Source organism: Channa argus, chromosome 9 (assembly GCF_033026475.1).
Source record: "Channa argus isolate prfri chromosome 9, Channa argus male v1.0, whole genome shotgun sequence".
Classification (NCBI taxonomy): Eukaryota; Metazoa; Chordata; class Actinopteri; order Anabantiformes; family Channidae; genus Channa; species Channa argus.
The window spans coordinates 21,792,558-21,811,942 of record NC_090205.1 but is presented as its reverse complement, the minus strand read 5'-3'; the positions used below and the strand labels follow the sequence as shown (position 1 = coordinate 21,811,942).

Below are 19,385 nucleotides of genomic sequence, written 5' to 3'. Positions count from 1 at the left end.
ACATATATAATTCAGTTAAATAGGCCTTTAATAGCTTATTCATTATAGCGTTGTACAATAAGACCTTTAATGACACGGTCCGGCGGGCGTTCAATGGAAGCAGTGCGGCGTCAGTTTTGATTCGAATGTGGCTTCTTAATATGTCATTACTTTATCATGTGTAGTCAAACAGACATCGCTAGTGATTACCGAGCTATTTTCGTTGCTGGGTCTCGGCGCAGGCTTTATAGAGCTAATGTGTTCATCTAATCATATAACGTTAGTTTAAGCGGTTGATGAACATCCCCAACAAACGTCTTTCAGATAAACGATATGTGGGGTTTAATGCAAAACGACAGGACGAACCCCGTTTCTGCTGCAGCTGCTCTCACGTACGTGTCATATTCTAGAAATGTCACACGAGAGAGCCTATGTTTGTGTGTGTGTGTGTTTGTGCATAAGCTGCTTATTGTGACCGTGCATTTTTAATTGCTCATGTATTTCTGCGAAGTAATGATAGAAATGGACTCGTGTTTGCTGGCGGAGAGCTGTTAACTATGTGGTGTTAAGTAATGGATGTGGGGGTCTACTCTGATGAGGCGTCCTCCTTTTTTTTTCGATGACGTAATGCACGATCCGTGCCACATCTTTTGGGTCGCAGTCGGTTCCTCTGCTGCCTGCTGCTTGCCGGTCTGCTGCCGCTGCTGAAATCATATGGACCCTGCCCTGTCCTGTTTGTGTAGCCTCCATCCCTCCCGCCTCGGTTGTCTCTCGTTGTTTAAGCTCAGGGGCAGGAAGGAATTGTGAATGAAGTCCACTTCAGTTTTCCAAGTGATTGTCAAAATTAGCAGCCGCAAAAGTGTGGCTGGGGGTCCCTGAAAAGGGCACCTGGAGATGCCCCCGCCACAATATTATCACCAACCGTGTGTACATCTCTTGCAGATTTTACTTTTTTCTCTGAAATTAGCCACGGAGAAATCAATTTTCTCAAGGTATTCATATGAACAAAAACCTTAACACATGGGTCTCCTAAAATATATTTGACCTAATGTTTTTGGCTGGTCTTCACCTGAATACATCTGGGAATCCCTGTCTGAGGCTGAACTACTTATTTTGGGAATTAGTTAGACCTAACCTGTTGTACATTTTTATTTGGGACACCATTGGAGGCTCTTGATTGCCAAAATATTATATATTAATACTCTGGTAGCAAGGATTATTATCCGTCAGATTAGACTTGTAGAAAAGACCTTGTTTCAGGCTCATTATGTTGTACAGTTGCTAGCCTTGTAAATATTACGTAGCTTTAAAGCTCACTGATGCCAGTATTGCTGTCAAAAATAGGTAGCAGAGAGCAATAAAAGTAATTATAAAATTATATGCAATTGTGAAGAAATTTACAATAAGATAAACTCTTAAAAGGTTATTAAACAGGCAACATTTTAATACTTATAATAATCTTACTATGGAGAGGTGTAGTGGAAGCTTCTTGTGAAACAAACTCACTGAATGTCACTGGCAGCAATGCAGAGATATTCACTTCTGAAAGCATTTTGAACGCGGCTCATCCTTTGAACCAATCAGAGAAAAGCTAAAACTGATTCCCAGACCCATGTCAGTGCTAGTTTAAGTTTCTCCTCGTTACTTTAAATTTGTTTGAGGATAAAGCATAGAATAAAGATAAAGTAGTTTCATCTTTTTAAACATTTTTCATCTGACCCAGTTTTTGGTTTCTGTTCACTTTCTTGTATCTCCAAAGTTCCTGGTTATTAAACTATGTGTTCTTTAAAACACTTAAATCTTACATTCCAGCCTGCCCCAATAGCCCCCATCACTGTTTAAATCAACGGAATCATTCAGAAAACCTATAATACACTAAAAATGGCTAGTCAGGTCACTATTTTGTAAAAGCCGCAGTCTTTAAAAAGGGAGTCCCATCTCTCTAAATGAGAAAATACACTATGTTTTAAAGGCATTTTTATTTGTGGTCAAATTATAAACTCCTAAGTTGTGTTCTCAAGAGAATCCTGGTTTGAACTTTAAATTTCTCTGCTTTTGCTCTGTCCAAAGTTGAAAAATTGGTCAGACTCAGTTGGTGAAGTTTAAATTGCCTGTGGCAATGGCCCTGATTTAAGCAGTACACCTGAAAATGTCACCCCTATGGTTTACAGCATATGTGTGTGCATCAGTTTGTGTTGAAAAGCTAGGAAAAGAGAGAAGCTAATAGAAATAAACAGCACAGAGAAGATAATTAACTGTGGAAATGGTGTAGCGACAAATTGTAGTTTACCCTTCTATTATTCTTTTACTATTAACCATTCATGGAGCAGACCTTGCTGGCTTGTAATACATGCTCAACAATTTAAAAGATTGTTGGTCTGTATTGCTTCTAGCAAGGATTGGCATTAACAACAACGGCAGTAAAAAGTTGAACTTTTCTTACTTATTTGTCACTTGATTTTGTTCTGTCTTTTTACTTGGAACTTAAGAAAGCATCAAACAGGAAACCATTTTAAATATTAGTGTTAACTCCCAGGGCAAAGCTTTGGATGGCGGTCGCAAGCATTATACTGTTTCATCAGCATCAGCATATTTATGTCCATTTTGACATCCCTACCCTCTTACAAGCAGTTGCCATTTTTAGATGTATTGTCATTTTGTCTGGTGCCAGTAGAGAAAATGCATAAAGATGGTGTCCTCCTGGTTAAACATCATAAACTGCTCTGCAGAGCAGAGTGGTCAAAGGTCAGCCATTATTTTTGTCAGTTTGAAAAGCTGAGAGGTGTGCATACGCTTTGGGATGTGCTAAGAGCTTAGAACCTTAGAAAATGTGGGGAACAACATGTGCTTGAAGACTGTCTCACAAATTGTGTTTAATACGTTTTGAAACCCATAAACCCAATGGCATTTTCTTAGGCCTTCTAGGTTGTAAAATACTGTGTTTTTATGTTGTTCTCATGATTGTGCCGGCCCGGGAGGATGTCATTTCATGCACCCTGAGCTCCAGCCAGTCACCAACTGTCTTTGCGGCTTTTCTTCCTTTCTTCCTTTCTGTCCTGCTTTGTGCCACTTTGAGTGTTCTACTCTTCCTTCTCTCCCTCTTTGTTTGACACCTTATGTCTGGATCATCTCAACTACCCAGCATGGTGCTCAGTAGTGCTGACAGCTTAGGATTGGTGTTAACTGACAGTGTTGGTAAGAAGACTGCTGTCTGGGTGCTGCAGGCAAGATACATTATCAGCCTTCAAAGATGCCAGCATTTGCTTATCTTCCATTACTAAGCGCGGAATCATTGCCAGACGTGCTATGAAAGAACTTCATAGTATTAGTGAAGTTTCACTTCTGTAACTAGAGACTTGCATGATTCTTTTTGCATCCGTACATTTGCTTACATATTTGCTGTTAATGTAGTGCTTTCATTTGATTCATTATTGACATTCACAGATAGTTATTAAGACTTAGACTTGTGCATAATTCAAATTGTGTGGTATTCATTCAAGATCCCTCATAAGATCCTCCTCTTTATTAGAGTCAAACCAAGTTCCCTGTGACCTATGCAAACTCTTGGTGGCAGCCTGTTCATGTTTACCCAGAAGGACCAGCCATTCCATTATAATCCTCTGGAAAGCTCACACTCCTGTTTGCAGGTAAGAAGTGTTCTAGGTTTAGTCATTGATAGACAGTGGGTGCATTCAGACCCAGCTGATGCCAATTTACTTGTGTCCAGTTTCTGTTTTTATGTTATACATCTTTCGTTTGTCACAATGTATAAGAGGTCATTGTTAGCGATAAGACATTTAAAAAAAAGTCAAAATAGTTAGGGAACATTACAGATATCCCTAAAAAATAACCCTAACCCAACATTGTACTGGCTGGTAACAATATCAGATTACTATGACTACACGTCTGTCCGTCTAACTGACAGTTGTTTTAGAAAATATCCAGCCAAATAGCCCCCAGAAAGGCAGTTAGTAATCTTTTGGTGTGGCAGAAATGGCAGAGCTCTTTAGCAAAAAATATCTCCTAAGCCCCAAACACAGCTGTGTTTATTCTGTGCAAGATACTACAGCCAAATAATGCCAAGATGAAGGTGTACTGACAGACCTAGAGCTCCAAAATGGAAAGCAAGTAAAAGTCATATTAAAAGTTGCATGTTAGTGTTGAGCAGTTGCAAGCAATGACTATATTGTATGTTGGCGTATTTGTCACGTTTCATTTCATTGTCTAGCCAAGTTTAAGTAGTTTTTTTTTTTAAAACTAAGAGTAAATATCTAAGCATCTATTTTCTTATAATTGACTTAATACCACAAATTTTTTTAATAACAATTATGTGAGAAGCTAACTGTCCTAACAAGTAGAAAAGCTAAGCATAGGTCACAGAATATAATGTGACACCAGTAGCAGGTTGAGGACTATTATTTGTTCTTCAAAAATTCCACAAGTTTTTACTTTAACAGTTAAAATGGTAAAAAAATATTCACAGAGGTCATATTACAAAATGCTTTTTGTATTTTTGTTGTGATATTGATGTCCATATTAAAGAACATCAAAGTTCTGAGACATGAGCTGAATGTATGTAGAAAAAAAAATCACACAAATACTAAATTTTAGATCTCTGTCAAGCTTCCGTAGACTTTCACTGGACCCTATGAATGTTCCCACACAGTCCGAAGTAGGAAAGTCGTCAGTCAGTAAACTCAGCTCAGTTTTGGGTTTACACACCCACGAAGTACACAATTGCACCGATCCCTGATGTATTACCTCCAATGCTTGCTGCTCTGTTGGGCCCAGTAGCAGCCTTCCCCATGCTGGCCAGTCAGAACAGATTGAACTTGGGGTAATAGGGGGCTTAAAGAGACAAAAGGCCCATTTAAAAAATAAATAAATACAGTTTTTGGAATTGTCAGTCATCTAAAACTCTCTATCTCTGACATTGCTATGTGTGAATGTGTAACTATACTGCATCTTAACTTATCCCCTCCTCCTGTTAAGTGCCACAAGGGTCCTGGAGAGAGTTGCAGCTGCCATTTGGGCAAGGTGGACAGGTTGCTAGGCTGCCACAGACAGACAGTTAGACAACTGCACAAGCATGGCGAGAACATGCCACAAAGAACAGTCACATCCGGCAGGTAGATAAGATCTTGGGAACTTCGAGCTCTGAGGGAGCAGTACTAACAACTGTGCTGCCCTCAAGTATTACTTATTATGTTTGATTATGTTTGTGGTAGCTAGTCGTAACCTTCGAATTAGTGGTAAAAAAAAATAGGGAGAGCTCTAAAAATCTATCTATCTGTCCCTATAGGTTTAGAATATGCCTTTTGAGGTTAGTCCAGTCCAGATTTTGATGGGGGCAGTCTTCTTTCTGTCCCACTCGGAGAAGTAAAGTAAAGGTAGCTAGAATGCAGCTCCTATCAAAGGTCTCTCTCTGAGGACCATACAACGGAAACAAGCCAATTTGAAGACTTAGGAAATAAAGCAGGGTGCTATACAGCATACAGCAAAGTATGAAACTAATCCCTTCTTAGGGGATTATAGATTAAAAATGTGTATTTATTCACCGAAGCATATGTTACGTTGTCAATTTTTCATGTATAAAATGCTCTGATTCATTAAGAAACATTGAGTGACTTTTTACTCCAGTAGCCCACAAGCATGAAGGCCTTGGCAACATAAACAGTTATTCTAGATTTCCTTTGTAATTCATCATCCTGTATCAGCCCTATTATAAGACACTTGTGTGTTCTAACCCAGTTTCGGAAAAATGCAGGGCTTGATTATGCCAACACAGCCAGGAGATAAAGCTTGCTAGATTATTATTCAGGGGCTGTGAGATAGACCCAGCTAGCTGTGCAGAGGTTGGATTAAGAGACTGCAACATTAAGACAACAAAAGATCATTGGTAAACACTGGGTATGAGATGGATAAATGCACGGATGGCCGTCAGAATAAAAGGGGGGTTAGGGTGGTACGGGTGACTGGACAGGTGGTCAAAAAGAACTGTATTTGGGTACTGATTGGCATCAGTAGGTTGATGGTATATTGTATGTTTGGCTTTATTAGTATGAAATGCCAGCAAAAGAGAAAAAACATGTATTTATTCATTATTTGTGGTAGAGAATTGGGTTGGGATGCAGAAGGCTGCAGGTTTGAATCCCGCCAGACCACATGTGGCCCTGCCCAGCCAACAAGGTGCCAGTCCCGAGCCCAGATAAAATAGGAGGTTTGCAGCAAAAGGAACATCCGGCGTAAAAAAACTCATGCTAACTTAATGTGGGGAACATGTTCCACTGAGGCAACCTCTGAAGGGACGAGCCGAAAGGCATTAATCTATTTATTATTTATATATTATTACATATATAAGTCCTGTGTAAAGTACCATTGATGATTTTTAGCTATATGAGTGAATATAGATGATGTTTCTAGCATCACTAGGGACTTGGGATTTGGTGGTTCCAATCCTCCACATCTGGAAGTATTGATGCTAACACAAGCCACTTCTGTAGGGTTTTTATCAGCCAATTTTTTTCCCGATCCTCATCATAGGTAACACTGAGTGAACCTTTAGCTCCTCCATACAGCAGACCAGATCTGCTGTTTTCAACCTTTCAAGTCATGCATGAGGCTTTTTTCCACCTCACAAAATATTTTTTCCATACATTCGTATATGAGTGCAAAATTGTGCATTTCTCATTTTTAAATGGCAAAAAAAGTAAAATGAAGACTTTTTCGCATTACATTGAAATGTCATATAAAGGGATGCAAACATAACCCTAAACCTAAGATAATCATGTTACAGTCTGCTACTGCAAATGTTCCTTTTATAATCATAAATATTAAAAAGGGGGTAAGGATTGTATAAAAAAGTTATACAAAAAAAAGAAAATTCTACCAGTGCAAAATTTTGCATCCCCCCTAATAAATTAATTCAAAATGAACTTTATTTCTGATGACAAAATATTTGTACGGGCTATGTGTGCATGGAGTATTATTTTGATGAAAAAAATAGTTTTAATCATTAAAAATAGGAGGATTGCAAACTTTTGCACCCAACTGTATTTCAGTGAGAATGAACTGTACACGCATGTTGTACTGTGACTAGTGAACCGAATGTATCAGATTTTGAACTGTCCCACTCTGAATACTGAGACACTGATTTATGTCTTTGTAACAAAAAGATTGGATTATTGTAAGGCTTTGTTTTCAGGCTCACCACATACAAGTTACTAAAAGCCTCTAAATGTTTCAGAATGCAGCCACAAGCCTCCTGACCCAAACAAGAGAATTTCATCATATCACCGCAATATTGACTTTCCTACACGGGCTGCCAATCCATGTTAGGTTTGATTCTTCTAATGACCTACAAAATGTTAAATGAAATGGGTCCATAATATTTGGCTGATCTTCTTAAGCCATACTGTATATTTGTACTCACCCCGTTTGCTCTGTCAGCTGGGTTGTTTGGGTGTTTTTGGTCAGGCCTGGACTTTTCAAGCTAAAGTTTTACTTGTATTCTTTGACTTTTACCTAGTGTAATAATGATACATTGGACTATGTCTGCATCTTAATATTCACTTGCCCTTTAGCTCTATTTACATGTATATTTTATGTTTGTTTTTATCATAACATAAGCCCCTTTCACGCATGCACTGAAACTCTGACATTCTCCTGACTTTGTCCGGAGGGGGTGCATGTGAGAATGCAAATGTTCGAATGAGACGCTCCCAACATTATCTGGACTAGCCCTCTAGTACAATGTCCATGGTATGTTTGTTAGCTTGTGCGGGCAGCACTCTGTTCTGTCGACTGCGGTTGAACCCAAGTAATAGATCCCGTGAGAATGCTTTTCACTATGATGATCTCCGGCTGTGTGTTACATGTGTGAGGCTATATTGTACGGTTATGTTTTATTTTTGATTTCATTGTTGTACAGGGCTTTGGGAATTTTTTATTTACTTTTTTTTGTAAAAGGTGCTATATAAATTAATTATTATCTACTACTACTACTTTTAGCTGACTAAATAGTTATATATTGTGTTTTTGTTAAAGTGGATTAAGGGTGCCTTATTAACAGGCAGAGAAACAATAGGTGAACATTCGGTTGTGTACGTTTTTCCCTATCTGTTATGCAAAGATTGATTTAATGATGCACATTTTTGTGTTGCTTACATAAACAATTTCCATAGTTTCATGGCTGAATAATTGAAATTTTTTATATTTGCTTTTGTTGTCCACAATTTTTAATAGCTCAGGGAACAACATTAATTTGTCTTTTAAATTTACACACAGTTAAATATATACATCAGATGTACTGAGAACGTAGCCTAGTTATAAGTATTGCAAGAGTATATGGAAATATACATCAAGCGTTTAAAACGGGAGCCTGTTTCTTGTAGTGAAACTGCTGTCATGCTGGAGGCTAGCATTAGAATTAGAAGAAAAAAGATCAAATCAGTTCTTCCTGACCACCATCCCTCCATGTCATTATATAATTAGAGGAATAACATTTTTCTAATAGTGAGGACTCCCCTCTACTGCAGCCTCTACCCCACCTTTACACTACTCAGGTATGCAAGCTGGCTCCTAACATTTTACTGCTCCAGTGCTTGTTGAGACTTGTCCTTTCCTTCATTATCTCTCATCCCTTTCTCCTTCAAGATGCACAGACGCAGCGGTGCACACACTTCTGTGCACCCGCCTTTTCTGAACAGTGTATTGTGATGTGCTTAGCAAAGAGTTGTACAGTAGACCTTTTGCCATATGTCCTTTTTAACCTGCTGTATGTGCAACCTGAGCTTAGCGTGTGTGTCTCTGTGTCAGCTACAGATCTTTAGGTCTGCCTTTGAAACAGCTGCTTAAAGAGCCTCAAATACCTCAAGAGGTCAGAGGACACGGTTGCTTAAGAACTGTGGGTCAGAGCCAAAAATGGATGGTGCTTCTAATTTTGCAGCCCCCCCCACTAGAGAATTGTCATTGATTATATTGCTCACCATCATGTATTTGAGAAGTGGTAAAATTAGGGGCTGTAGAATATACTTTCAGCTTTAGATATTTAACTATTTATACTGTATTAGTGAAAAGAGTTATATTTTGGTTTAATTGTTTACTAAAAAACAAGAGGTAAAGAAGCTAAGCCTATATTTTTCTAAACCTTTAGCTGCCTGCCCTCAATCTCAGACCTGCAGTGTGCTTTTGTGTGACACTTGACAGGGTTATTTCTGGAACGTCAACAGTTTACGTGGTAAAACCTAGTTTTATCCGCTGCTTGTTTTGCTTGGAGATCTGTGGAGGAAGTGCAAAGGGATTCCATATCCAAGTCAAACAAGACCAGAAAGAGCACTCTCTAAACAGCAGGGCATTAGTACGGCTGTTTTTATTTCATACTGCTTCCACTTTCTCCACTGTCACGCTTGTTTTCCATCCATCGTTCTTTCTATCCTTTTATTTTTATCCCTGCTGGTCTTAATACCAGACTGCATGACCAGCTTGATCCACACAAAGCTGTTTGTAAAGGCTGTCTCTTCATAATTTCCTCTGATTTAGTCAACAAACATGTGCTGAATGTAGATCGGGGCTGTGAGGTTATGCAGCAAGGAGAGCAAGAGGGAAAAGACTGACTGATGGGCGTGCTTTTTAGGAGGGTGTGTCCACCCACGTGAGCTTGGTTCTGAACAGCACACACAGACACATACGTATACGAAAACATTGTTATGCACCTCCCTGTGCTCTTTTGTTGACACCTTGGCCTGTCATAAACGTTGTCAACTCTAACAGCCTGAGGATAGGGACGATCCTTTTCCCCACCCATCTTTTTCAAAAAACAAAAGAAACTAATTGTAAAAGTAACTATATATAGACTAATGTTGACTTCAGAAGTGTTAAGAAATGTTGAGAGCACTTTTTAAAGTTTTTTTTTTGTACATTTATATTTTGGTCAGAAATTTGGATTTGACATTTGAAGTAAGTAGCAACCCTTATTGGAGCCTTGTAAGTCCTTCCCTGCTGAATCTCAGGACCAAATCACAGTCTGATGCAGACGGTGTTTATCTGTGGACAGATAGATGTTTCTTTGTGTCTGACAGCTTTTGGTTTGCAGCCATTCTCAGTAGGAAAGCAAATTGTCATTTCTGGGATTTTTGCTCTGTCGGGTCCTGTGTATGTGTGTCAGCGTATATGGTGTATACTGTATGTGTGTGCAAAAAGAAACAAGCAAAACGGGCAATCAGAGAGAAGAGAAGATTTTGTCTGTGTGAGATGAGAAAGAGAGGACAGGCACAACATGAGAACAAGACTGTGTGTGTGTGTTCAAGAGAAACAGGCAGCTTTGCTGCTTTTTTTCTGGGGCAGGCTATCAGGCACTGGGGAGAGATAATAACAGAAGCTGTTACATTCTTGTGGTTTCTCTGATTTCAGTGTGAGGCAGGGGGCTGACTCTGCCTGACTCACTGCTGCTCTGTCTGCTTTGTTTCTATCAGCCTCTGTCTCAGCATGGAAGCTGTTACCAAGAGGACAATACATGACATTTTTTAGACACTTTAATCTAAGAAACATTAATTACAGGACTGTGAATCTGTGCACATTTTATCACCTCATTCTAAATTGTCAGCTTGGCAACTGATGAACACTGGCTAAGCAACCCACTGTGAGCTGCGATAATCATGTTTCTGCATAGTTTTCTTCAGGTTTAGTCCTTAGGCAGTTTAAAGGTTGCCACAGTGGAGAACACATGGATATTAAATATTTCTAAATACAGCGTGTTGTATTTCAATTCATTTGCAGTGTTTAATATTAATTAATGTAGAGGGCACACGAACCCTTTGTGCATTTCTCTTGGCCCTATAGCACGCAGTGAACAGTGAACATGCTGCAAAAATCTTATCCAGCGATACTCTGGGGAGATTTTTGTAAACAAGTATTCAGTGCCAATAACCAGTTTTGACTAAATCCTACTTAAATCACAAGGTTTAATCTGTTTCTTAATTGTAATTTAATTATTTAATTATTTATTTATTTTTATTATGACTCTCATTCGCGAGTGAGTTAAGGCTCTGCGCTGCAGCTAGATAACATGTCGGTAATGGTGCTGAAGTGTAAAGCTTCCATGTGTCCCTGCTTTCTGCATAAAGCTGAGACAGGTTTTTGAAAAATATTTCTATCTTCCAACTGTATACCCACACTAAATCATTTTTATTAGGCATCATGTCTTTTACTACAAATATGATATTGGACTCAAAATGTGCCTTCTTGTTATGTCCCTATTACATGAGCTAATGACCGAAATGAGACAAAGAGTGACTGCTGTTGGTGTTTGAACTGCTACAAGAGCATCAGTTGAGAAGTGGAAAATGTTTGTTGTGTTTCCTGTCTTCAGCAGCACAGGCCACCTGCATATTTAACAATAGATTCTTGCCCTGCTGTTTATCCAGCTCTAGAAACACGAACCATTTCTCATTTACTGACGATGTGTGACATCTCATCATCCCGTGCAGCTGTCTGAGTTTCCTCCTTTTTACGTGTGTGTGTGTGTGTGTGTGTGTGTGTGTGTGTGTGTGTGTGTGTGTGTGTGTGTGTGTGTGTGTGTGTGTGTGTGTGTGTGTGTGTGTGTGTGTGTGTGTGTGTGTGTGTGTGTGTGTGTGTGTGTGTGTGTGTGTGTGTGTGTGTGTGTGTGTGTGTGTGTGTGTGTGTGTGTGTGTGTGTGTGTGTGTGTGTGTGTGTGTGTGTGTGTGTGTGTGTGTGTGTGTGTGTCTTTTCCATGTTTTGGCCCTACACGTAGGCCTCTTGCTTTAGCATAACATGGTATTTATGCATTGGATTGACCCCAAGGAACAACAGATACATTTATCAAAAATTCTCTTCAGTTTATCAACATTATTGGGGATTGTTTTGTTTTTAGTTAAGAGATTGTAAAAGCATCCTGTCCTAGACAAAACCTCTCCGTTCTTTGCTACTTAAAATTAATACATATCTGTGTTTGTTTGTTTTTTATGCTTGATTCCAGTGCTGTAAAACATTTTCTTAACATTCCTGGTTTAAACAGTATTATTGTATTGAGCTGGACCTCATACATTTTTTTTCTTAAACTCCTCATCAACCTCTAATGGTCTAGACAAATGTAGTTAAACTGAAATGGTAATTCCAAAGTAAATTCCAGATCATGGTTTGATAATTTATTTGTACATGCAAGTACACTGGGTCACAATAGTCAAAATGATCATGTATGTAAATATAAGATTTTCTTGGTTTGTTAATTTGCCTTTTTGTTTTTTACAGTATCAGCTGTCTGCCTTGAAAAAATACCATAAGAATGCACTCTGATACTTTGCATGAAACCTATATTAAACCAGACAGAAGTGCTCATCCATCATACCTCAGAAGATGCAAAAAACAGTGACAAATTGCTGTCTCAGTATTTTTCATGAACAGCTAACCTGACTTTTTACTGTGTGGAAACATTATACAATCTATGAGGTGACTGTCAGGTGGGCCCACGCTTTCCTGTTTTGGCCCTGTTTACCAACCACAATGTGTTCCACCCACCTCAATCTCCTCATCTTCACCTCTTCATACAACCAGTGGTACAGAGACATCCCCTAACACCCTTCCCACACACATACACACACACGTTTTGTGATACAAGCTATATGATACATTCACACAAGCTGTTTTAATCATCAACTCCAATTTTGTATTTACTGTTTTTCTTCAGTCACCTAAGTTCCAGTAGAGCTCTTCAGTGTTGCAGCTAAGTAGTTTGCAGTTTATCATACATACGTGGATGTTGTTATGGTCTCTTCTCTGATGAGTAGCATTGAGCAGTTCTTCCAGCCACCATTTCACATGTAAATAAGTGTAAAAATGATGTCTGTGTTTCCTCCAACAAACACTGCTGCATCACTGCAGGGTCAAAGCCTTGTGATGTTTAAACCCAGTCTGATGTAAGGAGCAACAGGGTAGACCAAACACAAGTGCAATGTGGCAATCATACATTAAAGTTTCGGTCTTATAAAATAAACTGTAAGCAGACTTGTTGGAGTAATTTTGATCAAAAAAGTGACGATCACAAATGAAGAGGTTTTTTCATGGAGCCTTAATTATACATCATGCGTCCTTTCATCAGCAAATGGAGCAGACCCTACAACACACTCACACACACATAAACACACACACACACACACACACACACACACTATTAACTTTCAGGTATTTTAGGGCGGTAGATGTTGTAAATGAATTTGTACATTTAGCTGTGTCAGCATGTGGGTGTAGTTGTAAACTAGACTATAGGAGTGTTTTTTAGGATTTGATTTAAAGCTGAAGTGTGCAACTTAAGCTAGCGCTAATGTGAGACTCAGACAGTCCTCTCTGCTCTTTAGGTAGTCATTGTTGTCAAATTAGAATAAATAAGAAGCTAACAAACTAATCTAGCACTAATCAAGCAATAATTGTTGCTTTTAGTCGCAAATATCTCTGCACCAAAAGACTGCAGCCTACCAATTATACCAATTATAAAGTTCTTTAAATTTGATGGAGATGGTAAGAGATGAAGAGGAACAAAAGGGGCCCTACCTAAAACAAAGAAAAATTAAATGGCAGTAGCGAGCTGTTTTATTTGGAAAAAAATAATAACAACAAATAATGAACAGTTTTCCACTAGCTTGGTGGAAGATCTGATGATTCAAGCACAGTTTTACTTACAAAGGTAAGGCACCTCTCCTCTACTTTGCCAGCACAGAATCATGACACAAAGTCAAAACATAACTCCAGCTCATCAACAGGAAGGCAGGGGATCCTTAAAAATAAGGCTCATGAAAAACAAATAATGTACATTGTGTGGGATCACCTTTAAACGATCTTTAAAGTGAAATAAATGTGGGTGGGTTGTTACATGTTAACGTCCCCTAAAAACTGACAGATGCGAAGTGTTGCCAAAAATCACAAGTTTAATTTATGTTTTTCTAAACTTGTACATGTTGTACAGAGACATAATACTTATCTTTATTGAGTTGGCTAATTCTTTCTGGTCCCACTCAGTATTGTTCATTCCAATGACATTGTAGAATTGTGTCATACTTTGACTGTTCATTCACTGTAAGGCCTGTATGAGCATCTTAGTGCATTCAAGCAATGCTAAAGCTGCTATCACATGATCGGCATCGTGCTTAACTGCATAATTCCATTCTTACTTTTAATGTAAGGGAGTGTTGATGCCCGACTCAACAAATGTTTTAACTTTGACCTAGAAAGCACTGCTGCAGCAGTGCTTCAGGTAAAATTCATTGTACAGCTGTGTAAGCACGTATTCTGTTGTATAGTTTACTTTTTTCCAACAAAAACAATTTAAAGGTGAAGTAGCAATCATACATATAATATTATATGTATTTGCTTGTGCTATTTGTTATATACAGTAATATACGAGTATTTACTTTTTCAACGACAGAATCAGTAACTTCCTGCCTTTTGATCCAATAAACATACCCTTTTGAGAGGTGCAAATGCCATATTATTCATATATAATACATACTGTATATTATTATGAATATATTGTATTTGTTATTTTGTGGGGATCTACTGAAATAGTTTTGGATGATTTGATTTCAAAAACTGCTTGTGACATTCTCACTGCTAAGAGGTGCGATTTGAAGAGAAAGGATGCACTTACCAATTTTTGGGTTATAACGGAAAAGTAATATGAGTAGTTACTTTGGACAGGGAGTAATGACTAAAGCAATGCTAATTTTAATAGGAGTAAAGACTAATGAGTAATCTATTACATGTTTTGAGTAACAAACATTGGTGTCAATTCTAAATGCGCCTGCTTATATACAATATAAAGGCCGCTAATTTAACCTAGCTACACCAAGAGGTAGATGTGCTCAGTGCAGAACACCTGGCCTCTCTGCCAATGGGGCAAGAATGTGCATGGCTGAGGTGAATGCAGGGGGAAATATGCAGTGTGTTCAGAACTTGGCCCCTGGTAACATTTAAAGGTGCCAGCGTCAGCAGGAAAGAAAAATCAGGGGAATGTGCTGCTGTAATCAAACATGCATTTCGGTTTCACTGCTTTCTGAATTTCTTTGTGCATGCTGGGGTGTGTGTGTTACTCTCTGTATGTTTTGTTATGAAAGACGTACAAAATGTTTGTGTTCTCAGGTTTAATTTGAATTTGCACTTTTTTTTTCTACTAGATTGGGAAGAAAAAAAAAGCCTTATCAAACACTTACAAACTAATTAATTAGTCCAATAATATTAAACTTTTAATATACCAGATATTATGTGTTGAGGCTCCTCCTCGCAGCTTAAAGTAACAGTATCAGTATCAAATATCTGTGGCAAATAAATATATTTACCTGTAAAGTGAAGCACAGTGCTTTCTGTAGAGGTGGATACAGGTTTCTTAACTGTTTGTGAGAATAAAGCTTTGTGTGATAATTCAGAGAAATGAGAAAACAGAAGTTGTCTGTGCACTGTGGAAAATCAATTATTGAACTAGCTGTGTGTCTTCTGAGTAATGTTTGTTTCAATAGTTAGTGTGTTAAATTATTTCTAGAACTGTTGTTACACAGCAAAACTTGAGCACTTTGAGTGAATAATTCTGAATGGAATAGTTGGGTGTTAGTGAAGTCAGATGTCAGTCCTGTCACATAAGCGTGAATCGAAATTGCCAGGCCACATGTTAGTAAGCTGTCAGAGGGCTGGGGAAGTGTCCCTGTGCATTTATGTGGCTGTGCGGCTAGAAGAAATGAATGATAGTATGGACAGGAGGGAAGGTGAGAGCTGAGGGATCAAAGCACGAAATGGAGAAAAGATGAATATATAGGAATGAGGGGGAGAGCGGGATAAAAGAGCAGTGTTGCAAGTGAAGAGAAAACTGTGACAAGGCACCGAGAAACTCAAGCTAAAGTGGAGAGCAGAGGAACATAGAAACTAGTAGTGGAGAAAGGATTATAAGGACGATATGATGGGTGAGATGCATCTGGAGGGCAGTAGTCACATTGTCCAGAACTTGCTGAAAATACCCATTGGTTTACATTATCATCTGTATCTTTGATTCAGTTCGATTCTCTGTGACAGGTGTTAGCTTTTATGAATGGCTCTATGTGTGTCGCCCTGATGACTATAATTTGCATAATGAACTCACAGGCCACACTGACAGAGGAGCGGAGAAGCACATGCAAGAAAGAAGCAATAAAAATATGTTTCAAGAAAAGCTGCATTTAGGAAAACTCTGGCAGTGTTTCTCTTTATAGATCTGAGAGCCATTTTTAAGTTTTTGTATTTCATAAAACTAGCAGGCACTGGTAGTGCTGAACCAAGAATTTGTCAGCCGTCAAAGATTGTGCTTTACTGTTCATATTAAAGATCAGATGTATCCTTTTTAAACATATGTTTGCTTTGTCATAACCCAGGTGTAACTGTTAATTGAAGTGATTGCATTAATAGTCAAAGTCAAAATGTATGGAAAGACCTTTTTGTAACTTCTATATTCTATGGGTTATAGGGAAAAACCTACAAACATACATAATAACATACTGTTATAATCTGGACCTATGCGCTAAGAAGTACGGCAACTGTAAATCCAGAGGTAGGACAGGTCATCTGATAACCACAGGGTCAGTGGGTCAAACACTGTCTCCTCTGGTCTGTGTCAAAGTGTCATTGGGCAAGATCGGCAAGGCCCTTTCCAGGAATCACAATGTTTTTTTGTTTTGTTTTTTTTAGGCCACAACAATGACAATGAAAAATGAAACAATGAAAAAAGGTATGTGAAATCCTGGATGGACTGGCTATCCCTGCCCTACCCTCTGCTAAATGCCTGGGTCAGGTGTGTTTGGTCTGTTAGAATCTGGAAAGTGCCATCCTAAATGAGGGTGGAGTGGAGGAAGATAATGGACTGACCATACCTGACCCAGTCAGTCAGCAGTGGGTAGGGCAGGGATCGATCTCTGCAGTCTCATTAAAGCACAGGTTTCCTTTGTACAGAATGAACAAACAGTTGGTGAAGATGACAGACATGTCAAACAGAAGCTCCAAGTATTTTATTTTTATTTTTTGTAATGGTCCACTCGTTTTTTCCTCTCTTAGCAAAAAAAAAAAAAAAAGTGAAATTAAATTTATTCTCCAGTTTTTAGCATTCTCTAATGATAAACTGCAAACGTTATGCAAAATGGCTTGATTCATTTTTGTATCTGGAGAGAGAAACAACAGACATTTTGGTTGGAATATTACAAGACACAATCATGAAACCAACTCATAAAACACAGCCTATTGTCCCATTTACTTTAAAATTTCTTTCTCAATAGCACATGACATCCTGACTACAAAGCAGATGTTAATGTCATAGCACCAAAACGTGCAGTTTAGTATGAGACTCTGAAGCTACCGTCCTTAAAATAAGAGTCATGAGTAACCTCTCGAGAGAGCCGTGGCCTTCAACAAAACCGAAAAACTCTTGTCTTCTTTCGTCAAGCCCTCCCCTTCCCGCCCCCGCCCGAAAATAGTAAAAGATACAAGGAAAAATAAAACACCAATTTAGCAGTAGTTTAATACTAAAGGTCTCCAGTTGGGATCCTGGGATCCAAATGCATTTGGGGGATGATTGCTCTCGTCTGTTTATTTGTAGTGCATTTTTATTCTTTCTTGTGTTGACATACAGAAATAAAGGGCTGCAAAGCAGTCAGGCAGGCTGACTCAGGCTTTTTTTCATGCGCTTGCAAAGGCATATACCACAAGGGTTCCATGCAGTTTAAGCAGAAGTTTGCTGATGTTGGCCAGTCTGTAAGTGAACTGTGATACATTTGAGGCCAAAGGTGAGAAACCTTACCACAAAAACGACAATAAAAATGTAAGAAATGCCTGAATTCTCACACACACTGTCCGGTTGACTCATAGTTTTTCTTTTTTGCATACACATCCTTGGTTAGTCATAGTGTAAGGTTGCTGGTGTGAGAACTATGTGTTGTCCTGCTGTTTCAATGAGATCATGCTGCACATTGTATGCATAGACTTGTTTGACATCAAACAAATTCATTAATGATGAAATTATGGGAGAAAACTGTACAGATGCATGATTTCTAGTCATCATGTTGACCTTTAAAAAGCCATTATAATGCTTGGGTCGATAATATTTAAAGTTACCTAAGCTATAAGATTACGAGCAGCTCTATATGACTTTACCATAAACCACGGCTGCCCTTAAAGGAGGTTATAGGTCAGTTGCTGCCCACATTCCTAAAGCTAAAGCATCTCTGGCGCCCCACCTCCCCCACATAGATACATGCTAAATGCTTTGTACATAAGTTTAAACAAAGTTTTAAAACAGCTCCCTGTCTGGTGTTGTTGCCCTACATAAAATAAGTAGAAATAAAGAAATAATTGGGGTGGCTGCATACATGTGGTGAAGGGTGAAGAATAGGTAGAGGGGAAAAAAGAGAGTAACACATTTTCAGATGGCAGGGGTTGTGGAAATAAAGTGAAGGTGAATGAGAGAGTGTAGGCGTAAGAAGAGGGACACATAGAAAGGAGGGTGCGAGACTGTGCTGAGGGAGTCCGATGGAAATCCGAGCTCAGAGCAGATATATTGCAAACTTAAATCCAGACTTAACTCTTTCTTTATGATTGCATGTTTATAGTGCATGTTTTATTTCTGTCTTGTTAAAATGCCACACACACACACACACACAACATTTGTAATGAAAATTAACAGAAATACAGACCGCCTCCACCACACACACACACACACACACACACACACACACACACACACACACACACACAGTGGCACACATCTGTAATAGACCACCTGTTTATGTGGCCTAGTTTACGCTTTATAAAACATTGTGGAGTAGTGATGTACAGTTCCTGGGGGACTCCTGGGATTCCTAACTACTCGCCTCTTATTTCAGTTATTCCAAAACAACACAAATGGATAACATACATAGCATGTCTTTTGAGTTTATTTTGAGGAAATGGTGCATATAAAAATATATGTACAGGGCAAATTAAGTTCAGTAGCTGGCCTGTATTAAAACTTGGGAATGACAAGTCTTTATTGTAACTTTTCTTTTTCCGTAACTTTGAATGTTAGATTCATGGGCAGAAACATAGCGAGAAACAGTTTTTGCTGTGCTCTTTGTGTTACACAACCTGATGTTGATGTTAGATAGCTGCATCTGTCCATGGGCACATCTGCGTGTGTTTTATAAGAAGGGCGTGTATTCTGTGTACAGCCTGTGTTTGCAATAAGTCAGAAGAGCACACCAGTGAGAGAAGCTCTAGTGTCAAGAACCCTTATGTGCACACACACATGCACACTTCTGTCTGTTTGTAAGCTCTGCTGACTGCAGGAAGCAATAATGGTAGCGTGCTTCCGGACTTCTGGAGGGTACTCTCAGGGGGAGTGTGGCTGTCCT

General features: G+C 38.8%; 1 protein-coding gene across 2 annotated transcripts in view; it reads left to right on the top strand.

The window, feature by feature from the left end:
- Positions 1-19,385, top strand: part of ptpn4a (protein tyrosine phosphatase non-receptor type 4a) — a 60,429-nt gene that overhangs the window by 929 nt on the left and 40,115 nt on the right. The window contains exon 2 of one of the 2 annotated variants that reach the window (XM_067515442.1): positions 3,509-3,626. The exons of the other annotated variant lie outside the window; for it this stretch is intronic. The gene's annotated coding sequence lies outside the window, so the exon portion shown is untranslated. The remainder of the gene's footprint in view (positions 1-3,508; positions 3,627-19,385) is intronic. 2 annotated transcript variants of the gene reach the window in all.